The sequence below is a fragment of the Spea bombifrons genome, chromosome 7, assembly GCF_027358695.1.
Source record: "Spea bombifrons isolate aSpeBom1 chromosome 7, aSpeBom1.2.pri, whole genome shotgun sequence".
Lineage (NCBI taxonomy): Eukaryota > Metazoa > Chordata > Amphibia > Anura > Pelobatidae > Spea > Spea bombifrons.
The window spans coordinates 22,916,361-22,940,644 of NC_071093.1; the positions used below are offsets into that span (position 1 = coordinate 22,916,361).

Here is a 24,284-nt window from a genome sequence, read left to right on the forward strand (position 1 = left end):
TCAGAGTCTGTACAGACGTTTAAACTGCAACTGGATGGATACCTGGAAAAGCATAATATTCGGGGATATAATCTTTAATTATGGGGAAACAGCTTATTGATCCAAGGAGGAATCTGACTGCCGTTTTGGGGTCAAGAAGGAATTTTTTCCCTGTTTTTTTGCCTTCTTTTGGATCAACAGCAATAAATTAACAGATATAGGAAAGGCTGAACTTGATGGACGCATGTCTTTTTTCAGCCTATATAACTATGTAACTATTTTCTATGAAAAATGGTCATACAGATAGCTAGTATCAATGTAAATGGTTTAAACACACCTCATAAGAGATCACATTTTTGGAGAGAGGCTCAATCCTTGAGATGTGACGTGATATGTGCACAGGAGACACACCTCCTTTTGGGCGATGCGGGTTGTATGAAACAGCCTGCCTATCATCCTATATATCATTCAGCCATTAGAAATACGGTATCCTTTTTATGTAAAGAGGTTATTGCAGAACCTAATGGGAGGTAATAATAATCCTATGACATTGATCTCTCTTTATGCCCCTAATGTTGGACAATCACAGTTTCTTAATAAGCTACTTAAAGTTGCTAGCAATGTACAATGGGGGTCATATATTTTATGTGGCGATTTTAATACCGTAATAGACACTAATCTAGATTCTACCTCACTCTCTAGAACCCAACCCACTTTCTTATCATCCTGGATGTGGGAAAGAGACCTTTATGACACCTGGAGGATCAATCACGGATCAGAGAGGGGTTATACTCATTTATAAGCAGCACATAACACCTATTCACATTTGGATATGTTCCTGGTGGATAGAATATTTTTACGATCCATATTACTATCGAAACTATAACATGGTCCGACCATGCAGCGATCACACTCACGCTTGACGATGAGATATCCTCGCATGGAGTCCATCAATGGTGCATTAGCCCTTTCTTACTGTCTGTAAGAAATTATTTTTATACTTTTATTTTGTTCTGCACATTTTAGGCCTGAATGCAACTTGAGTGCTAGGAACATATGGTATCAATTATGTGACGTAGCCTAGAGGGTCTTCTGTGTAATGCCGGTGTATCTGCTCCAATAGGATTCCTTAACGTATACCCTAACCAAATGTAAAAGGGTATAAATAGGCATGATTACATGGGCAAGGTCTCTTTCTACGCTCTTTCTATGCTCTCACCTTCATCTCACCAAGAATATTGAGCCTACAGTACCTTTGATCAACATTTGTTCCAGCATCAGTACTGTATGTATGGATAATTTGTTATCGAATAAACCTGATTAATAAGTGGTCTTGATTGCTGTTTGATCACTGGAGAAGTTTAGATATGCAAGACAAAGAATATTCTAACAAATTGACGAGCCAGCCAGTCTTTAGTTGGTTTTCTACGGCGAGCCTCTGCTTCAGGTTTGTTTTTTACTTTTCCTCTTCCGACAAAGGGGGGGATAGTGTGCAGTTGTCTGAAGAGATCAAAGAGATCCTCTGACTAAAAAAAAAACCCTAGCAGTGTGATCAGAAGAAAGTGTAATTCGACACTACCAGACCATTACCAGACCACGTGGTGTGAAGGAAGAGCATTCCAGAACCGTGTATCGTACTGAGAGCAGATTGAGCAAGCAACTGATCTATGGTAAGTATGGATTCTATTAATACTTTGTCTTCTGCAAGTAAACTTGAATATACGTTTGTTCCTTATACGGCTAGTGATTCAACTTTGTGGCATGATTTATGGCGTCAGCGTGAAGATGCAAATAATAAGATAGACAAAAGGGTATTCTGGGAACAAGGATAAACACAAGTTGAGAAATGTAATGAAAATAATAAAGATTTTTAATACATTATTTGCTGCTGGTGATGATCTGACTAATAATGTTAGTCAAAGTAACTCAAAGAGTAATGACATTGTTACAAATGAGATGCACAATGTGTGTGCAATAGAAAAAGAATGTCTTAAATGTGAGTTATTAACAGAAGAGATTTCTGATTTGTTGGATTGTTTAGAAATTAAGAATTTGTTAATTACAAAGTTGCAGAAAGACTTGAAACAAGTCTGTGTAATTACAAGGGGAGATAAACAAAGACATAGCTTAATTCCAGAAAATGTAGAGGATGAACCAGAGGTCAGTTCAGAACAGGAACTGCAAAGGAAGAAGCTTAGAAAAAAAAGCAGCAAAATTAAAATTACAAATCCAAAGTGAATGAATGAAATTACTTAAAGAAATACCGCCGTATAACTAATTTGGATGCATTTGGTAATGCAGATGTATTTGAATCCAATACAAACATAACTTGTCTAATGAAGAGAAAAATATTTTATTTAAGATTTGGTTACCTACATACATGAGTAGAAGATTAGTAGCTCCAATAAGTTTTCCTATAGTGGAGAATGATGAAATAATTCATGGAACAGATAAGGATAGACTTCAGCAGTTGATTAAGTTTACAACTGGAAATACCAATCCAACAATTGATATACTAGAAAATCTGAAACCTACAATTTCAGAGGATACATTTTCTTTCTTGTTAAGATTTGAGCAGGCTTACAGATTAGTTTTTAACATTTCTGATGATGAATGTCCTGCCTCTATGATTCAAGTTTTTGTTAAAAAGTTTAACTACCTGGATCCTACTAGCATAGCAATTGCTTCGTATATGCAAACACTTGAGGATGCTGCTGCATAAAATCAGGAGAGAATGCAGACGTGAAGGGGTTAAAATGAATGTGTCTGTAGTTAACATGGTTAATAGCAAGGATATAGGTAGAAAGAAGAGATCACATTTCATTCACCCCCCTTCTCCCCCTCAGGAAAGCAGATGCAGAATCCCAGGGGACACAGGTTTTGGAATAAAGAGTCTTTTCACTGTTTCTATTGCAAGAAACTGGGACATTTTAAAACACAATGTCGCAAATTTCTCTATACTAAAAAATTAAAAGAGCAAAGAAAATCAAATGGATTCGTTTACAGTTCAGATCCAAATGTATATACTAACAGAGCCGTAACACCTCAAAGAGATTTACTTTACACTCCAATGATTAGGCAAATTAGGGATATTGAAGTTAATAAAGAAGATTTACCTAATACAGGAACTACACAGGAGTATGTTTGTTGTAAGTGTCCTGAGAGCTATAATACATAGATATATGTTGTTCAGTATACAGGGAGCTGGTATAGCAATTAACTCTAATTCGTACTGTATCCCTGCACTCTGTCTTCTATGAAGATGTTTTGAATAAGTTAATTTATTTATAATTTAATTATAAGAAAATTTATTATAAGAATTTATTATAAGAAAAACTATATGAACAACATCAGATGTGTTATATGTTAAAGTTTTGTGTTTTGTTTTATTCTGTAAGTTAAGGTCCTGTAATGTGATATGTTGTATATGTTAAACTGCAACTACATAGTGTCCATCATTTGCAGAAGTACAAGTTAGGGATATTTCCTTTCTTGCTTCTCAGGTTGATTCAAAACCTTAATTTAGTTCATGAGAACAGGGTTTTGTGTCATGACAAAAAAGGATTACTGGGGGCCTCGCCAGCCGTCGGAGAAGATGGACGCTTAGGAGAAGAGCTCCGCTGCGGCCCTAACCATTAATAGCCATCTATAGCCATCCTGCATCATGGGCAGAAATAAAAAGTTGCCTGAAGAGCCAGAGACCCCCAAGGGCAAACGCAAACCGTCTTCCGCCTCCTTGTGGGAATACTTTCAGACTCCACGAGACCTGGCCACGCTGCCACCTGAGGGCCTTGGGGTCCCTTCGCCTGCGAGCACGAAGGATACGGAAGACAGCCGGCAGAGTTGCAGTGACGATATCCGAAGCCAGGAGACTGTGCACCGTCTGTTTTCCTTGGCCCCATGGAAGGAAGACTTCAGTACCCTGATCACAGTACTTAAGCACGCGGTGAAGGAAGAAGTGGCGACGCTGAGAGCTGATTTATTAGGCCTTGACAAGCGCCTTACCACTCAAGAACAGGAATCTACACGTCTCACGCATAACCTTAAGAACGTGGCAAAGGTTTCTGCTCAACATACTCTTTACCTGGCGGATTATAGACGGCTGTTGGAAGATCTCGACAACCGAGGCCGGAGGCATAATATCAGGGTCCGAGGCTTACCTGAGGCGCTGCCCCAGGAGGGTGAGAACTTGTTCCGGATACTTACCGTCTTGTTCAACACACTACTCAACGGACCCCCGGAGACGGCTATCTGTATGGACCGAGCCCATAGGGCTTTACGACCGCGTGGTCCACCGTCGGCACCCCCCCGGGATATCATATGTCACCTGGTGGACTTTCGATTGAAAGAAGCCATTATGCAACGAGCGCGGGAGGTAGGCTCTTGGCCCTGTGAGGGTCATGATCTCTCCTTCTACCATGACCTCTCTGATCTCACGCTCCAAACCAGGCGGCTATTACGACCACTGACGAGGGAGCTACAAAGCTGGGGCTACCCCTTTAGCCTGAATGTACGGATTAACAACGCCATTAAGTCACTACGTTATTTCCATGAGCTCCCGGAGTTTTTGGATGCCCCTGGCATCTCCGATCTTCACATCGAAGACTGGGGTCTACCGGAGCTGCATTTGACCTCAGACCGGACGGATCGCCTCTCCCGCCGACGACGACGTGAGACGTCCAGACCCCAAAGCCCTCCGAGACAACCGGATTTGGCTCCTGTCCCTCGTCGTCCTGCTGATCCTCCAGGTCGATTCACGCGAGAGGAGTGAGGATTCTCTCGGTTTGTGAGTAGTCCCCTACGGGGCATCGTTGTTTGCGACTCTGTGTCCTGTTTTGGGGCTCTCGTTTTGAGCCTTCTACTTCTTCGACTTTCACCTTTGGCGGCTGCGGATGGCCCTTTTTTTTTACGTTGCATTGCCCTTACCTGTTTGGTTTGGTGATTGTGGGGGGCTCTACTGTTTTTATTTATTTTTTTATTACCCCATGAAGACATGAAGACATGTTTGGGCCTTGCCACGTGGTTTTTGCCTGCTACATCATGGCGCAGAGACTGTGCACCTGGGACTTCCTTTTTCGCCATCTATACTGCCATCTATGCCTGCGAGTATCCGGGGTCTCCGGCCATGTGCTCCTCTCTCTGGCTCCCTCGGTGGTCATGTCTCTTACCTGAGCTGGCCAGTCCTTCGTGACTTCAACACTGTAGATATCTTCGGAACCGGGCTGTTTTGATTTTGGTTTGTATGTTATGGTGTTCTACTGTATTGTGTGGTACACTATGCGAGCCATGTTATTGCTATTTTCTTGCCGATGTCTCCGTGACCATGCCACCATGATCTATATGTATGTATTTGAGGGGGGGGGTTGATTGGGGACGGGGTTTTTGTTTTTGTTTTTTTTATATGTCTACACCTGTGGTTAAGTACTGTCCTTGCAATCTGGGGACAAGGCGGGTAGATTGCTTGCTAGGGCTCTTCGTGCCAAGCGGGCTCAGTCCTTTATACCGAAGGTCCGGGATCGCTCCGGTGCCACCCGCCACTACACGCCTGACATAGCAGCTTGCTTCCGCGAATATTATGCATCCCTGTACAACCTGCCTCCAGCTCCGGGCTTGGCGCCGTCCTTTCGGGATTCCCTGCGGCAGTATTTGGCTAAATATTTAACAAAACATATTTCCCCGTCGGATGCTGCGCTTTTGGATGCCCCGATTGCTGAGGTGGTGGCGGCGGCCATTAAATCTCTCCCTAATGGCAAGAGTCCTGGTCCTGACGGACTTACGAAAGCATATTATAAACAGTTTGTTGCTACTTAAGCCCCCCATTTGGTTACCTTGTTTAATGGCATGGCTGATGGGGACCACTTTGACCCTCATACCAACACTGCCCACATTACTGTTATGCTGAAGCCGGGTAAGGCGGCTGTCCTATGCGAAAGCTATCGTCCCATCTCATTGCTCAACACTGACATAAAATTATTGGCCAAGATTCTAGCTACTCGTTTGGGGCCCCTTGTACCGTCGCTCATCCATCTGGACCAGGTTACATAGAAACATAGAAAGTGACGGCAGATAAGAGCCAGAAGGCCCATCCAGTCTGCCCAACCTCTGAGTACTCTCCTTTAGTACTTGCCCTTATCCTATATCTAGCTTGGCATTATGCCTATCCCATGCTTGCTTAAATGACTTTACTGTATTAACATCTACCACTTCCACTGGGAGGCTATTCCATGCGTCCACTACCCTTTCCGTAAAGTAATATTTTCTGATGTTACCATTAAACCTTTGCCCCTCTAGTTTATGCTTGTGTCCTCTTGTTGCGGTTTTATTTCTTCTTTTAAATAAACTTTCTTCCTTTACTTTGTTGATTCCCTTTAAGTATTTAAATGTTTCTATCATATCCCCCCTGTCCCGTCTTTTTTCCAGGCTATATAGGTTAAGATCCTTTAACCTGTCCTGGTAAGGTTTATTTTGTAATCCATAAACCATTTTAGTAGCCCTTCTCTGCACTTTCTCCAACATATCTATATCCTTCTGGAGATATGGTCTCCAGTACTGTACACAATACTCCAAGTGAGGTCTCACCAGTGATCTGTACAGCGGCATGAGCACTTCCCTCTTCCTACTGCTAATACCTCTCCCTATACAACCAAGCATTCTGCTAGCATTACCTGCTGCTCTACTGCATTGTCTACTTACCTTTAAATCCTCAGAAATAATTACCCCTAAATCCCTTTCCTCACACGTTGAGGTTAGGACAGTACCAAATAGTCTATACTCTGCCCTTGGGTTTTTATGCCCCAGGTGCATTACTTTGCATTTATCCACGTTAAATGCCAATTGCCACAGCTCTGACCATTTTTCCAGCTTACCTAGATCGTTTGCCATTTGGCTTCTTCCTCCAGGAACATCAACCCTGTTGCAAATTTTTGTGTCGTCGGCAAATAAACATAACTTTCCATCAACACCATCTGCAATATCACTAATGAAAATATTAAAGAGAATGGGTCCAAGTACAGATCCCTGAGGTATCCCACTGGTAACAAGACCTTGTTCTGAATATACGCCATTGACTACAACCCTCTGTTTTCTGTCACTCAGCCACTCCTTAATCCATTCAACAACATTGGGATCTAAACCCAGAGATTGCAGTTTATTTATAAGTCTTCTATGTGGGACAGTGTCAAAGGCCTTACTGAAATCCAGATACGCAATGTCTACTGCACCACCTTGATCAATTACTTTAGTCACCCAATCAAAAAAATCAATAAGATTTGTTTGGCAAGATCTTCCTGAGGAAAACCCATGTTGTTTTTGATCTTGAAAGCCATGTGACTTCAGATGTTCAACAATCCTTTCCTTTAACATTGTTTCCATTAATTTTCCCACTACAGATGTAAGACTAACTGGCCTGTAGTTCCCCGACTCCTCCCTACTGCCTTTTTTGTGAATGGGCACAACATTCGCTACTTTCCAATCCCCAGGGACAACTCCCGTTACCAATGATTCGTTAAATATATCAGTTAACGGTTTTGCTAGTACACCCCCAAGCTCTTTTAATAACTTGGGGTGTATCCCATCAGGCCCCATCGACTTATTTGTCTTTACCTTGTCTTTACCTTAGACAACTGAAGTAAAACCTCCGCCTCGATAAACTCACATATTTCAAATGATTCAGTCTTTTTTCCCAACTGTCTTTTTTCCCAAAGGTTGGCTTTGTCCCGGGGCAGGAGGCGAGGGATAACACCACCAGAGTCCTTGACGTTCTTGACCGGGCTGGGCGCCTTCATACCCCGCTGGCTCTGGTCTCTACGGATGCTGAGAAGGCGTTCGATAGGGTCTCGTGGCCCTATCTCTTCCAAGTGTTGCGCAGCTTGGGCCTGGGTGCGACTTTTTGTAACTGGGTCTCGGTACTCTATTTTAACCCCTCTGCCAGAATCAAGATTAATGGCTTTCTCTCGGACCCGTTTCTCCTGGCCAATGGTACTCGTCAGGGATGTCCCCTGTCCCCCCTCCTGTTCGCCCTTAGCATGGAACCTCTGGCCAATGCAATTAGAGCCAATCCTGGTATCTCTGGAATGTTAGTTTCGGGGGTGGAGCATAAACTGGCCTTATTCGCGGATGATATGTTGGGGATTCTGTCTGCTCCCCTTACGTCCCTACCCCATTTCCTCCAGGAACTGGAGACGTACCAAGCATTTTCTAATTACAAGATAAACTTGGGTAAGTCGGAGATATTGGGGGTCCACCTGGCGGACTCTACTAAGTGGGAGTTAAGCTCTCGGTTTCCCATTAAATGGTGCGGCTCGTCCCTTCGATTCTTGGGCCTCCAACTCCCTGCGGATCTCTCCCTGCTATTCTCATTGAATTTTGTCCCCATCCTGCAGCGGGTCTCTCAGGACCTGTGTAAGTGGGCCTTCCCGCATGTTTCGTGGTTCGGGAGGGTTGCCGTCGCTAAGATGAACATCTTGCCACGGTTCCTGTACCTCTTTCATGCCCTACCGATTTTTATTCCCAGGGATTATTTTAAGCAATGCCACCGAGTCTTTTTGAAGTACATTTGGTCGTCCGGACACCATCGCCTCGCTTTTTCCCATCTGGTTCGTCCTAAACTCCTGGGAGGCCTGGGTGTCCCACACTTGGAGCTGTATTATCATGCGGCTCATCTGCGTCGAGTGGTTGAGTGGACTATTAGGGCTCCTAAGCAGTGGGTGGCACTGGAGGAGGACGCACTCCCGCACCCCATACACTCTTATCCGTGGTTACCCACCCCCGACCGGCCCACAGCTCGCCTTAAACGTTACACCATCTCCCCGACTATGCGTGTCCTCCGGAAATGCATGACCAAGGGTTTTTTGACGTCCTCCACCAGCCCTCTCTTCCCCATTTCTGACAATCCTGCCTTTGCCCCTTGCTACAGACCAGGCAGGACTAGACCGTTTTCTCCTTTAGTTTCCGGTATTTTGCGTTTCTATCATATTTCTGACTTGGACTCAGTCAAACCGCTGCAGACTCTGTTAGGGGCGTCTCGGCCGCGCCCGCAAGACACCTTTTTTTATGCCCAAATGTGCCACTTTATTGCTTCTTTACCATGCCTGGCGGGTTACCGCAGACCTCTGATGGAATTTGAACGCCTGTGCACCTCTAAGTCTGAGCCGCCCCACCTGGTTTCCACGCTGTACTCCATTCTCCTTACTCTCGAGTGCTCCTCTAAGCCGTATTTCCTGGCCCTTTGGGAACAGGATCTCCCGGCTCTCTCCGGGGATGAGGTATGGGGTAAGATTATTCAGTTGGTTCATAAGGGCGCTATCTCAAGTAGAATCCAGGAAACCTCCTACAAGTTATTGATTCGGTGGTATCGCACCCCACATGCTTTACATCAATTCCTCCCGGATGTCCCGAACTGTTGTTGGAGGTGTGAGACGGGCCCTGGCACTATTTTACATATTTGGTGGACTTGCCCCTTGGTTGCCCCCTTTTGGAAGCTAGTGGAAGGGGTGATTCGGGAAGTAAATGACCCTCACTATGTGCTGACCCCTGAGGCGGCTCTCTTGCACCATACATCGCTCCCGGTCGCTGTTTATAGACACTCAGTGACGTACCATATATTAAGTGCGGCCAATCCCGCGTTTTTGGAGAAGCCGTGACACTCCGCCGATCCAGGCTTGGGTCAGTAGGATAAACTTGGAGGAGTTGGTGTGGGCCTCCAGGGGCAAGGAATATTTGTACATCAGGCGCTGGTTCTGGTGGAAGGAGCTCACTTCTTCCCCGCGCTTCCCTGCTCTTTTACAGTCCGCCTGAGGAGCCCTTTCGGTCGTGTAGGTGTGCCACCCCTGGGTCCACTTGCGCGGCTCACCCTTCCCTGCTCTGGGTGTTCCCCTCTCTTTGTGCCCCTCGATTGCTTCTTCAGCACTTAGGTGTTATGTGGTAGTAGTGACACGCGCCATCTGACTCTGACTTTTATGTTGTGTTCATGATTTTGTTTTGTTTGTTTTTGTTTGCTCTCTCCGTACTGACATCTCCGTGTGCTTCCATACGTACCTTTTTGCCATACGCATTGTGTTGAGGGGGTCTTTGTTGGACACCGCTCTCCTATTATATACCCTGATTATTGAGCTCCTCTGCTCTGCACCCTGTACTTCTATGTACTTCTCCCTTTCGTTACGTGTCATGATGATCTCTATTATGCATGGTTTTCGCCCTGTGAACCGATATGTCGTTTGCCTATGACCATTGATTCATCGTGATTTATTTTGCAGTGCATTGTGCCTCTGTACTATACATGTGCCTTTTGGTATGTTCTCGGATGTAACACATTGTTGTATACCTGATCTTTTATTAAACGGAGACTTGACAAAAAAAAGTACTGTCCTTGCAGTCTTTGCCCGTTACACTTGACACTACGCCCCCATGTGGTCTATCTTGCTCATATGCTCGCACTGTACGATATATGCAATGACATCACACTTAGCTATTCATGTTGTTGATTATGTATGCACCTGTGGACGGACCCTGTCGTTTTCGGTGGGCCCTTATGACCTCGCTACTGCCCTGGCTTATTGAGGCCGCTCCTATGCAGTCCGTTCTGTATTTCTGTTCCCGTCACACATTTTATCGGTGAGGGAGTTCCCCCTCCCTCTCCGTGTACATTTTGTGTAGATGTATGGGGCTGCTTTGGGTCTTCTTCCACACACATTACTCTTATTATTATTTCAGGGGATATGGGGGGGGGTTGGGTTCGGGGGGGTTGCTTTGGGTGTTAGGGGATTTTTTTTTTTTTTAACACCTGTGGTCAGGCATCACAGTTAGAATTTGCCCTGCAGCCCTTCCTCGACGTTGCACTTCACACTACATTCATGCGACATTGCTGTTCTGGGCGTGATCTGGTTGCTCATTAATTCTATCTGTGCGTTTGCATTATACATGGCGTGCACTCACACCACGTTTTGTTGTTTCTGCATATACTTTTGCCCGGGTTCTATCGTCCCGGTGTTTGCTCTATGGGCCTTTTCTCTTCCTGCCTTAATTTGGGCCCTACACACCTGTGCACTCGCTGTTCAGTCCTGTCTATCTGCCCTCATCACACACTACATCATAAATTTGTTTTTCTACATACAGGGTTGCTACCTCTCTGCTCCTATGAATGCGCACTTTAACCTGAACACACGGGGGAGGAGTTTGTGGGGGTGTTTCTTCATGTGTACCCTATAATGTGCTATTCTGGTCTAGACGCGGAGTTGCGCCGTGGATGTTTTCTTCGCTTATCGCACCTCCCAGATGCACCACACATACACATATTTGTGCTTTATTTCTTTATGGGGGGGGTTCCTTAATTTAATTATTGTTTTTCTTTTTCACACCTCCTTGCGGTCATAGTAAGCCGCCATGATACCCCCTCCACGGGTGTGCCTTTTGCTTCCCTCACACTAGATGTCTTGCCCCACGGGGTTGTTCTCTAGGATGTGGCTCCGTGTCTGAACTGGATTATATATTTTATGTTTTTTATATATATATATATATATATATTTTCAATGTTGTTGTACATCTGTATTTGTTCTGTGACCTGGTCCGGTTCATTGCATGCTCTGACTGCCACCTTCTGCTGCCCTTTAATGGGAACCCTCCACTACATGATGTATGCTGTTCTTTCTGTACGTACTCGTTTTCTTCGGTCTCTCGCTCGGTTTTCCTCTATTATCGAATGTTTTATGATTCCTTATTGGAATCCTTTACAGATTACTATTAGTAAAATAGGTATCACACTAATGTTTCTCTCTTTGGATCTCTGGTAATTCCTTCGGGATATAGAAATACTGCTGATGGTTCTGGGCGGTTGCGGCTGCCTTCCGCACCAGTGTTATTTTGTTTTTATTCCCTTAGTTACACAGTTTTCGGTGCACCTGCTTCCCCTCTGGACGGGTGACGCTTACCCCCTCATTGGTAGTGTTTAATGTTACTGAGGTGGTTACGACTGCCGTCCTTCCTTGTTAGGGAGGCCGCGTTCCACTATCCAGTAGTCACTCCAAGTGGTTTTTGTGTCCCTTCCCCCTTTCTGCCCTACCCCGCCCTTTCCCTTCCCTCCTCAGCCCCACCACCCCCCCTTTTTTTTTCTCTTTCTTTCTCTTCTTTTCTTCTCTCTCTTTCCTCTCTTCTCTCTTTTTCTTTTCTCATGGCCTCTGCTGTGGCGCCCTTTGCGCTCAGGCGTCCTCCCTGTGCTCCTCGTGACCTTACCATTGTCTCCTATAATGTGAAGGGTCTCAATATACCCGAAAAGCGTTCCCATTTGCTGAGAGACCTGCTCTATCACAAAGCCTCTGTTGTCTACCTTCAGGAGACCCATTTTAAGGCTTCCAGGCCGCCTACGTTGCTCAATGCTTCCTACCCATTGGGGTTTTTCAGTAATAATGTTACCTCTAAATCTAAGGGCACGGTGATTCTTTTTAACAAACATACCCCATTTCTTGAGAAGGCAACTTTGACGGATCCAGGTGGTAGATTTGTTTTTGTGAAGGGTACTATTGCGGACTCCCTGTACACTTTCGCTAATGTTTATCTGTCCAACAGGCAGCAGCATCGATGCTTAGCTAGGATTCTTGAGTTGCTACGGTGCTTTCAGGAGGGTCTGTTGGTCCTCGGAGGGGATTTTAATGTGGCTCTGGAGCCTGCGGTGGATACTTCTGCTGGGCACCCCCCCCCCCATGTCCTCCACCGGTTGAAATCCTTACTCCATGATTTCCAACTAGTGGACTGTTGGAGGGCGCTACATCCTTGCGACAGGGACTATAGTTTTTTCTCCACTCCTAGGGGGCTCTACACTAGACTATTTCTTTATGCCGTACTTTCATCTGCGCTTGTTGAGGGCGGCGCGATATGGTTCAATTACCTGGTCGGACCATGCACCGCTGATAATGGACTTGACTTCGACGTTAACCAGGCCGACTTCCGCATCATGGAGACTTAATGAAACGCTTTTTTCTGACCCTGTGCTTCTGGCCGACACTCGGACGCTCTTGACGTTTCCCCGCTGACTGTTTGGGAAGCTCATAACTGTGTGGTCCGCGGGCATCTCATTAAGCTTGGCGCTGAAAAGAAAAAGGCGGACTCGGCTGCCCTTGGGAAATTGTATCAGGAAATAGCGACTATTGAACAGGTTCATAAGGACACTATCACGGACGCAACGTTCCAGCTGTTGGTCCTTCTTAGGAAGGATTTATCCTCCCTGCTTGCTGCTAATGCGAGGCGTTCCTTTTTGAAATTGAGGGCGATATACTATGAACACGGGGATAAACCCGGCAAATTTCTCACACGGGCACTACGTGCTCGCCGGCGACTCTCTTACATTCCTAAAGTACGTTCTTCGTCTGGGGCCCCCTGTAGGCTACCCCAAGAGATTATGACAGCTTTTACGGAGTATTAATCCGGTCTCTATAACCTTTCTGATCCTCTCCCCCCTGCCCCCCAAGCTGTGCGGTCCTCCAAAATATCTGCTTACCTCGATAGAACTTTGAGGAGAAAATTGTCTGTGGCGGAGGCGAAGAGTATGGAAACTCCCATCACCTTGTCTGAATTGGGGGCTGCCATTTAAAGTTCAAAGCTGGGGAAATGCCCTAGTCCTGACGGGCTTCCCTTGCTCTATTATAAAAAGTTGTTGGACATCTTGGGTCCGCAGCTGGTGCTCTCTCTTAACGCTATCCCAGACGGCAGGGCTATCCATCCGCACACCCTGATGGCTACTATCTCCTTAATTCCCAAGGAGGGCAAAGATTTGGAACAATGTAGCAGCTTTCGGCCCATTTCTCTGCTTAATGCAGACCTTAAATTATTTTCTAAAATCCTTGCTTCTAGAATGCAGTGTTTCATTCCGGTCCTGATCCACCCTGACCAAACGGGTTTTTTTTTCCGGGGCGGGAGTCCAGGGATAGCACGATCCGGGCCCTGAATTTGATACATTAAGCGCTCCAATCTCGGACTGAGACTATCCTCCTGTCGACGGACGCTGAAAAGGCGTTCGACAGGTTGGATTGGTCGTTTATGTTTGCGGTCCTGGATCGAATGGGTTTTGGTCCCAACATGCGACGTTAGGTGGCATCCTTGTATTCCGGCCCGTCCGCCAGGATTTGGGTCAATGGGATGCTTACTGAATCCTTTCCCATCACGAACGGAACTAGGCAGGGCTGTCAGCTGTCTCCTCTGCTTTTTATATTGTCCCTGGAGCCCTTTTTGGAATCTGTACGGCGGAACACTGATATTCGGGGACTCCGGGTTGCAACAACTACGCACAAAAATTTGGGCTATGCGGACGATTTGCTCTTTACGATTACGCAACCGCAGTTGTCTCTCCAGATTATTCTCCGGGAATTCCGGGAATATGGAGAACTGGCGAATTTAAAAATCAATAACTCCAAGTCTGAAATCCTTAATATAAATCTCTCTGCCGCAAAAGGACCTCAATGGGTGGACCCCCCAACATATCTCTTGGTTCGGGAGAATCAACGCGATTAAGATGAATATCATGCCTCGGCTTCTATTCCTTTTTCAGTCGCTCCCGATTGCGATTCCCTTGGCCTTTTTTACCTCTGTGAGGTCCATGTTTGTAAGATTCATCTGGACGCGGAAGCAATCCAGAATCAAATTTACCACCCTGTGTAGGACGAAACGATGTGGCGGCGCTGGTCTTCCTAACCCTTGCTTGTATTATCAGGCATGTCATCTTCTCAGGGCTTTGGAGTGGTCCCATCGACCTCTCCATAAACTTTGGGTGGATATTGAGTCCGCGGCGATTACACTGCCGCTGCATCACCGTTTATGGCTGCCTCGCCATCATTCCCGAGCTCAAGCCCGCGGCCACCCATTTGTGTCCGCTACACTGCAAGTTTTGCACTCTTTACACTTGACACACGCTTTAACGACGTATCCTTCACCCTTGCTGCCGATTCGGAACAACCCTGACTTTCCTCCGGGCCAAGGGGCGGGCCCCTTTCTCTCGACTTCACTGACAGATAAAGCCCAGATCTCTATGTTTTTGGTTGACGGCAGGTTGCGACCCCTGACTGACATTGTGGTGGACAGACTACCTACCGCCTTGGATAAATTTCATTACCTTCAACTGAAGAGTTATCTTGCTACGATCCCTCGGAGGTGGACTCTGACTAGGGAACTTACTTGCTTTGAACTTCTCTGTACCGGGTCTTCTCTGCCTGCCCATGGTATCTCGCTGTTGTATCAGCTCCTATTACAGTCTATGACCGCCGTCCCTCTGCGCTTTCAGGGAACAGGCTTTCCAGGTTTCTTTGAGCCCCCGGGAGTGGGAAAAGATTTTCCTTCTTACACACAAATGCTCGCGTAGTACGAAGTACGAGGAGACTTCATATAAACTTCTTGCTCGCTGGTACCGGACCCCTGTGGCGATTCATGGCGCCTTCCCAGACGTGCCCGATAGTGTCCGAGGATAGTTCCCTTCTGGCGACAGATTCACGCACTTCTGCCGAGATTCACGGATTGCTCAATTCCGTTTTCCCCTGCGACCTTCCTTCTACATAACACCTCCAGTTCGATCTCCAGTCATAGGAAGTCGGTAGTGCCTGATCTTTTTAATGCTGCAAAAGCTTTAATACCCCTTCATTGGAAGGACCCCGTACCTCCTTCCTTCAAGGAATGGATTGTGAAAGTGGAAAGCATTAGAACATTGGAGGAACTAACTGTGTCCTCTGATGATCAGACTGAGAAGTATAATAGGACGTGGTATTACTGGTTGGAGTACGTTGCAAGCCCTGATGCTCGGTCCATACTGGGGATCTAGGTGTGGGCGTGGCACTTGGGGTGCTGTTGGAGAGGCCCCCCCTTTTTTTTTCTTCTCTTTCTTCCCTTTCTTTTCTTCTCTCTCTACCTACTCTTCTGCTACTCCGTACTACCCTGTTTCCCTGTTCTTTTCCCTGCCCTTTTTGTTTCTCGTTTGTGCTGCCCTTTACGATGGTCAGATCATTCCATACTGCTGCCAGTTTCGGGTGGTACTTTGATTACAGATGCAGACACGCACTGTTGAAGTTTTGTACATGTGCTTTTAGTACTTTCTGTAAATCTCATATGTGACAGTATTATATTCTGCCGGTTCCGCTGCGTCGGGACTTATGTTTCCCTTCCCCTTCCCTTTTATGGCGTGTTGTACGTCTCCTCTACTCTCTCCCCATTTCCTGTTCTACTTGTATGAAAAATTAACAAAAATATATTTACAAAAAAAAAAAAAAAGGATTACTATGTATTGTATTGATCAAATATGTTTTTCCATAATCAATTGAAGTATTAATTATTTACTATTGTCCATATTTTTAAATTCATCTCATGATCCAAATTCATGTGTTATATTTCGCTATTTGGTTATTTGATAAAATGATGCAGTCTTTAATGTTAATCATTTTAAACAATTTCTTAAGAATCATATTAGAACATTACATCATGTTTTATAGTGAGGTGCTACAATAATAAAGGTGTTGTATCAGCTAAGATTTTGATGCTGCATATCTGTTGTGTTTTCAGGTTGTATATAAGAGTCGAATGGACAATACAAATCATTAAAAAGTCCATCATGCCAAAGATACCTGACATTCAAGAAGAGATAATCCTTTTTGTTTCTAGCAGTTCTGACGGCGATACTGATGATTGACGGTTCTAAGGAAGAGCTACAGAGTCAAGAAGATCTACAGATTTGACAACCAACTTATAGCCAATGTAACAATACTCAAGGGTTCCTGGACATAATTAAGAAGAAAAGGGAAATTGATGATTTCAATGGTGCTTTGGTGTAATGAAAGGGTACTTATTAGTTTGTAACATTAGAATTAACGTTACTAGACAAAGTCATGTGAGGTTAAATGTTATGATAGGGCCTAAACATTTATTTAGTTGGACTAAAGGGCCCTACACACAAGATGATAAACTTGGGTTTTGGGAACATATCATAAACAAAGTAGCTTTATTGAGTATAGTAATAGGATGCAGTAATAATGTATGTGAAGGTACATGTTTAATACCTATGGCAGATAAAGAAGAAACATTGTTTCCTATGAGAGTATTGGGAGTACCTGTCAGTAGTACACAATTATTATTTTATAAATTAGAGTATCCTGATTTTGTTATTTCCACAGATATGTCAGAACCTGAACAGTTAAACTTGTCTGCATGTTTACACTTTGTGTCAAAAATCATTTGTTACATCTGATTTCCAATTGCGCGCGATACAGATTTTAGTTGCTGCAAATATATTAATAGCTAAATAAAGATTTGATTTATTTTTAACAGGTATATCTATATGAAATAGAAAAGATTCGGGAGAGAAACTCCATTGTATTCCAAATAGATTTTTTAAAAAGATTCATAAGTTCAAGTTTTAAGTTAGTTAGTCTGTCGCAGTTCCACCAAATATGAGCCGCTGTTCCTACTTCAAGTTTGCATCTCCAACATTTGTTGGAGTTGATTCCTGATGTTTTAAATAAAGTAGAAGGAACATAATACCATCTGTGCAGTAATTTAAAAAATTGTTCGTGGAGATTTATACAATGCATTGCTTTTCTTACATTAGCCCAAGCGGAATACCAAACTTCTACCGGATAGGAAATGGCTAAATCAGACTCACATTTCAAAATAGTATTGGACTTCTCTAGTATGGATGTCTGTTCTGACATTTTCCCAATTTTAGAGATAAAATTTTTCTTAAAGTGACTTTCAATAAATCTGTCTAAATTATTTGGTAAATTCAAGGTCTTAGACTTAAAGCTTGTGATTCTCAGATACGAATAATATTCTTTACTAGGTAAAGAAAATTTAGTTTGCAATGTTGAGAAAGAGTTTATCCCAGATAAGGAACAAATATCTTCTATTTTAAGAATCCCATATGATTGCCAAGCTTTGAGGTCAATGTCCTTAATATATAGTTGTAAGATTTCGACAGGAGTATGAAATGACCATATATTTCCAAAACCGTTAATTTCTTTAAATTTAAACATATTCATCAGAATATTTAATATTAAGGGATAAGAAATATTTAGTTCCTTAATAATTTCAGAGTTAAGACAATAAAGTTGGAATGGATCAAGATTACGGCATTTCCATTTTTCATATTTGTACCAAGGTAAATCGTAATCTCGTTTAACGTCCCAAGCTAAGAAATGGGAAAACATGCAGTTTTTATATAGATTTCTTACATTGGGAAATTTCTAATGGTTTTAAGACCTATTATTCTCATTTATATAACTTAAGAGACTTGATTATATCCCCCCCAGATCACATTAAAGCTATTCAGACATATCTGGACCACGATTAAATTCTTTCCAATTAAATAAATTAAACGAGGAGATCACCACAGAAGAAATTCAAAAAACCATATGTTCTCTTCTATCCAGCAAAGCCCCTGGCCCTGACGGTTTTACTAGCATATATTATAAAACCTTTAAAACTAGTCTGTCCCTCTATTTACGAAACTTCTGTCGGGTGGCCATGTCCAGTGGTTCATTGCCCAAAGAAAACTTACAAGCCTTGATCACCACCCTTCCAAAACCAGGCAAATCTACTGACCACCCTCAAAATTTTAGACCGATCTCTCTACTGAATCAGGACCTAAAAATATATGCAAAAGTCCTAGCTAATAGAATTGCCTTAATTCTCCCACATCTGGTGAACCAAGATCAGTCGGGTTTTGTCTCGGGCCATCAGACCTCTGAGAACACCAGAAGACTATTAAATATCTTCCACTATATTGAGGAGGACAGCACCCCTGCTTTGATCCTCGCCTTAGATGCCGAGAAGGCTTTTGATAGGTTACGCTGGTCATATGCTTTCTCGGTATTAGAGCATATGGGTTTTACTGGTAGTATATTGCTGGCAGTGTCATCTTTATATTCCAACCCCTCAGCGAAAGTTTAATCTACCTGAGGGGTACTATTGCTATTGCGACAACACATCATCAGTAGGGTAAAACTAACCTGTCTCACGACGGTCTAAAAAAATACCTGAGGAATTCAATATTACAAATGGGTCACGGCAGGGGTGCCCTCTTTCCCCTTTAATTTATATCTCATCCATGGAGCCACTGGCTCAGGCCCTTCGACTGGATGACAGAATTTCTGGGTTGAGTATTAATGGTAGAGATCATGTCATCTCTCTATATGCGGATGATGTCATCCTCTCCCTCACCACGCCAGAAACATCTTTACCCGCAGTTATGGAAAACATCAACACATTAGGTCACCTATCATATTATCATTTAAATAATTCTAAAACACAAGCTCTCCCTCTGAACCTTCCCCCTCAGCAATTAACATCCTTGAAGTCCCAATACCAGTTTGACTGGCAGGTAGCTAGTCTAAAATACTTGAGAGTAGAATTGTCATAACTCTTCTCTTCCCTATTTACTAAAAACTACATCCCCCTCCTTGCAACTATTGAGTCAGACTCTGCGGAATATGCTAAACATGTTCATATTTCCAAAAATTCTTTATTTATTAAGGACATTGCCCATACATCTCCCTGAATCCTTCTTCATTAAAATAAATAGAATTCTGTTTTGTATGGGCTGGGAAGAGACCAAGATTATCAGCTACCCAGAGGCGTATCTACTGAAAATAGCGCCTATGGCAAGCACTGAAATTGCGCCCCTGTATTTGCAGGTACACATAAATAATGTATGGAAACATAGCATAGCAGATATGGATCTACAGAATAACACAAAAACCCAGCTTTGCAGGTAAAGATCAATTGGAATTCACATAAAAACACGGCATTAAAGGTATATTTAAAACCCCCTAAATTACAGGCATAGATCACAGGTTGCACACCCCAAAGCCAGCCCTGGCGTCCACACTGCCCACATAGAACCTGGCCAGCACCCAGATAACACACATAAGATTTGCCATCTTTGTCCCCAAATAGCCCAGCACAAGTCAACTTTGTCCCCAAACAGTCCGGCCAGTGCCATCTTTGTCCCATATACACCCTGCCTGTGCCATCTTGGTCCCCAAGGCTCAAACCTCCTGCTAGTGCCATCTTTGCCCTTCCACAATTATACATCTATGATACACAAACACTTTTACAGTCACTCACTAATTCACACTTTAATTCAGACAACTCATCCACACATTAACTCATGCTCTCCCTCATTCACTCAATGCATCCACACATTAACTCATGCTCTCCCTCATTCAGACAATTCATCCACACATTAACTCATGCTCTCCCTCATTCACTCAATGCATCAACACATTAACTCATGCTCTCCCTCATTCAGACAATTCATCCACACATTAACTCATGCTCTCCCTCATTTAGACAATACATTCACATATTAACTCATGCTCACCCTCATTCAGACAACTCATCCACACATTAACTCATGCTCTCCCTCATTCAGACAATACATTCACATATTAACTCATGCTCTCTCTCATTCACTCAATGCCTCCACACATTAATGCACAATCTTTACTTATATCTACCCCATCTCCCTCCCCTATCACTTTTTAACCCCTTCCCTCCCTTATCACTTTTTAACCCCCTCCCTCCCTTATCACTTTTTAACCCCCTCCCTCCCTCCCTTATCACTTTTTAACCCCCTCCCTCCCTTATCACTTTTTAACTCCCTCCCTCATCACTTTTTAATCCCCCCCTCTCACCTTGAAGTCCAGCGACGGGAGCACGATGTTGCTGTCTTCCTGCACCGCTCGCTGGTGCCCGCTGCTTCACTGCTGAGCGCCGTAATATGACGTCATATTTCGGCGCCCAGCAGTGAAGCACCAGCGAGCGGCTTAAAAAACGCTGTCTTCTTTTTTTTGATGCGGGGGAGAACGAGGGGCGCCGAGCGGTTGCTACGCGCCCCTCTCTCTCCTCCACATCAGTGTTTAAAAGCCGCTCGCTGGTGCCGGCATTTCATGCAGAGCGCCGCAATATGCCGGCATATTGCGGCGCTCTGCATGAAATGCCGGGACGGGGGTAGAGGGCTTGTGGAGGAGAATGAGGGGCGCCGACCGGTTGCTAGGCGCCCCTCTCTCTCCTCCGCATCAAAAAAAAAAAAATGCCGGTGAGCGGCATTTAAAAGCCGCTCACCGGCGCCCCCCTTGAGATGGCGCCCATGGCACGTGCCATGGCTGCCATACCCTATATACGCCTCTGCAGCTACCATTATCAGTAAATCAAAACTCGCCGGAGGGATTGGGATGCCTAATATTAAAGGTTATTACATATCTACTTTGATAATTCTCCTAAAACAGTGGTGGTGCGATACCTCTAATTCACATTGGGCCCACATTGAAAATTCCTTGGTATATCCCTACAAAATTAGTGATCTTTTACTACTTCCAGCCTGGAACCTTCACAAACCTCCTCTCACAAACCCATTAGTAAAAGCCTCATATAATGTTTGGCTGCAATATCATACCGCTTTAGGGAACTACCGTTCAGTCCAGGGCTTGAATTAACTAACTGGTCTTTATGGGGTATATCTCATGTCAAGCATATATATGATGCTAATGTGTTAATGAGATTTGAAACCATTCGACGCACATATAATTTATCCAATAAGGATTTTTGCAAAAATCTACATATTAGAAATTTTTTACAATCTTTGACCCCCTCCTCTTTGCATGTAGATAACTTCACTCTCAATTACCTCTCATCTGATATGAAGGGAATAAAACCAATATATACTCTTTACACTAAATCTGATAAATGTAATAAAATTTATCCCATAAAACAATGGGAAAATGATATAGGAATAAATGTAGCCCTTCAAGATTGGCAGTTAGCTTTTAAATGTTCTTCAATGCTCCTCACATGCAGAATCTGCCTTTAAGACAGTATCCCATTGGTACTATACTCCGAATAGGATAGCTAAAGCTTTCCCTAACTCTTCAAATAAATGTTGGAGAAAGTGTGGCCAGAAGGGGACCTTATACCATATCTTATGGAATTGCCCTCTTATACAATCATATTGAGTAGAATGTAAAAGCCTTCTTTCTACGATATTAAACTAGGGATACAAATCAGATCAGATGGAAACCATGGTATTCGTCATCCTATTGTATAGATATTTGAGGTTCTTTAGTATTTTTAAGGATTCCAGACCAACTCCCTCCCGCTGTAACTCTCTTCGATGTAACAAATGCTATCTGTAACTACAGTCATCCTCACTGGTATGGCATGACAACTAATTAAAACTATTCGCTATAAAATACTTGAGCAGATATACACTTATGATTTTTAAAATTCACTCAGGCATATTGTTCTGTTCATCTCCCTTTACGGGGAAGTTTTCTTGTTTACGTTTTTTATTACCTTCTAACCTTAACCCCTTAAGGACAATGGGGGTTTTTACTCATAGTATATTGTGGGACAATGGCTATTTTAACATTTTTCGGTGTTGCTGTTTAGCTGTGATTTTCTTCTTTCTCATTTCGTGCTCCCACACATATTATATATTGTTTTTTTCAGGACAAACAGGGCTTTCTTTAGATACCATTAATTTTATCATATCATCTAATTTACTATAAAAAAAATGATAAAATATGGGGATTTTTTGTTAAAAAATTACTTTTTCACACTTTTTAAACAAAAAACTTTTACTCATCTGCAAAAACGAATGAAAAAACCTGCTAAATAGATTCTACTGTTTGTCCTGAGTTTAGAAATACCCAATGTTTTTATGTTTTTTTGCTTTTTTCTGCACGTTATGGGGCAATAAGTACAGGTAGCGTTTTGCTATTTCAAAACCTTTTTTTCCAAATCTGGTAATTCTTCCCCCCATGTGCCATTTCGGGTATCTTTGAAGCCGGCCAATGCAATTTACCCCATCAAGTCATATATTTTTAAAAACTAGACACCCCAAGGTATTTCACATGCTGGTAATTTAACCCTTTCCATGCACTAATTTTACCACCAGCCTTTGTGAAACTTTATGGTAGTACATTTTTTTGTATTTTTTTCACACACGTTGTACTTCAGGTATAAATTTATCGCTCCTGGTATATGTCCCTGTCAAACAACACCCCAATATGTGTTCAGTAACATCTCAAGTGTGATACCCCACATGCATGGGTTTGTTGGGTTATTTGGGAGGTAAAAGGCCGCCTTTGTGAGGTGTGTATTTTTTGGCCATTTAGACATCTGATCCTACTGCCCCCATGTCCCATATTTGGGACACCTTTGAACCCGGCCAATTCAATTTATCCCATCCACTCCATTAAAAAATGCATTTTTTAATACGAGACACCCTATGGGCATTTGTAATGCCAATATTTTAACTCTTTCCATGCTGGAATTTTTGTAAAGATAAAGAATTTTAGGACTTGCTTATTATTATTTTTTTTTTTTTTTTTTGGTGACAGTGGGGATTTTTATATGTTACCATATTATTTTTATTTTTTTTAAACATTTTTAAAAAAAAATTTTAAATTTTTTTTTTAATTTTTTTTACTAATCACTGAGCTGGGCTCCATTGACCTTGCATGGTTGGATGCAGTACCTGCATTCAACCTGCAGGAGGAGCTCGAGAGTTCACAAGAGGGTCTGGATAGACCCTCTATGAACTCATATTTATTGTTGATGCCATCCTGTGAATGACGGCAACGTCATTTACAGGATGGCACTTGTGGTTGCTCTTCGGAGCAATCACAAGGTGATCGGGGTAGGGGGGTAGTGTTACTGACATGCCTCGATAGCGAGGCATGTCAGTAACACCATTTATGCTTGGGAAGCGATTCAGATCGCTTCCTAAGCTGTTTTAGCCGGGCGCCGCCGCGATCTTTGATTATCGGTGCGGCGGCGGCCATTTTTCTTCCGGGGAGGGCTGCCGAGGGCTGCCCTCCCCGGATCCACGGTCAGCCTCACTTGTGAGGCTTCCGTGGATGCTGCAAAGCCGCCGATCGCGGCGACAACGCCGCGATCGCGGCGATGCAGCTATTTAACGGCAGCCCGTACATGTACGGGCATTGTCGTTAACCCGTTGCACGGCAACCCCGTACATGTACGGGGATTGTCGTTAAGGGGTTAAAATGTAACTGAGATAAATGCTTATCAAGATGGTTTGAATTTTCACTGTAATGACAGCTGCGACTGCCTTGGTTTGATCATAACTGACAGCTGCGACTGTCCCCCATATATTACTATTTGAGTTATTTGTACTTCTTATTTCTTTGAAAATTAATAAAAAACTATTGAAAGAAAAATGAAATTTATTTTTGTTTTTGCTTAAAATGTCTTCTATACTGTAGGTGCTACAGCTGAACAATTACCTAATTTATGTTCAGCAACATCTTCTGAACACAATCATA

At 43.4% G+C, this 24,284-nt stretch overlaps 1 protein-coding gene and 1 long non-coding RNA gene across 2 annotated transcripts in view; one reads left to right on the forward strand and one right to left on the reverse strand.

Moving 5' to 3' along the window:
* RHBDF1 (rhomboid 5 homolog 1) overlaps nt 1-24,284 on the reverse strand; it is a 542,782-nt gene that overhangs the window by 253,060 nt on the left and 265,438 nt on the right. The gene's annotated exons all lie outside the window — the stretch shown is intronic.
* The window catches only part of LOC128502357 (uncharacterized), a 306,149-nt gene that overhangs the window by 174,941 nt on the left and 106,924 nt on the right, over nt 1-24,284 (forward strand). The window lies entirely within an intron of this gene.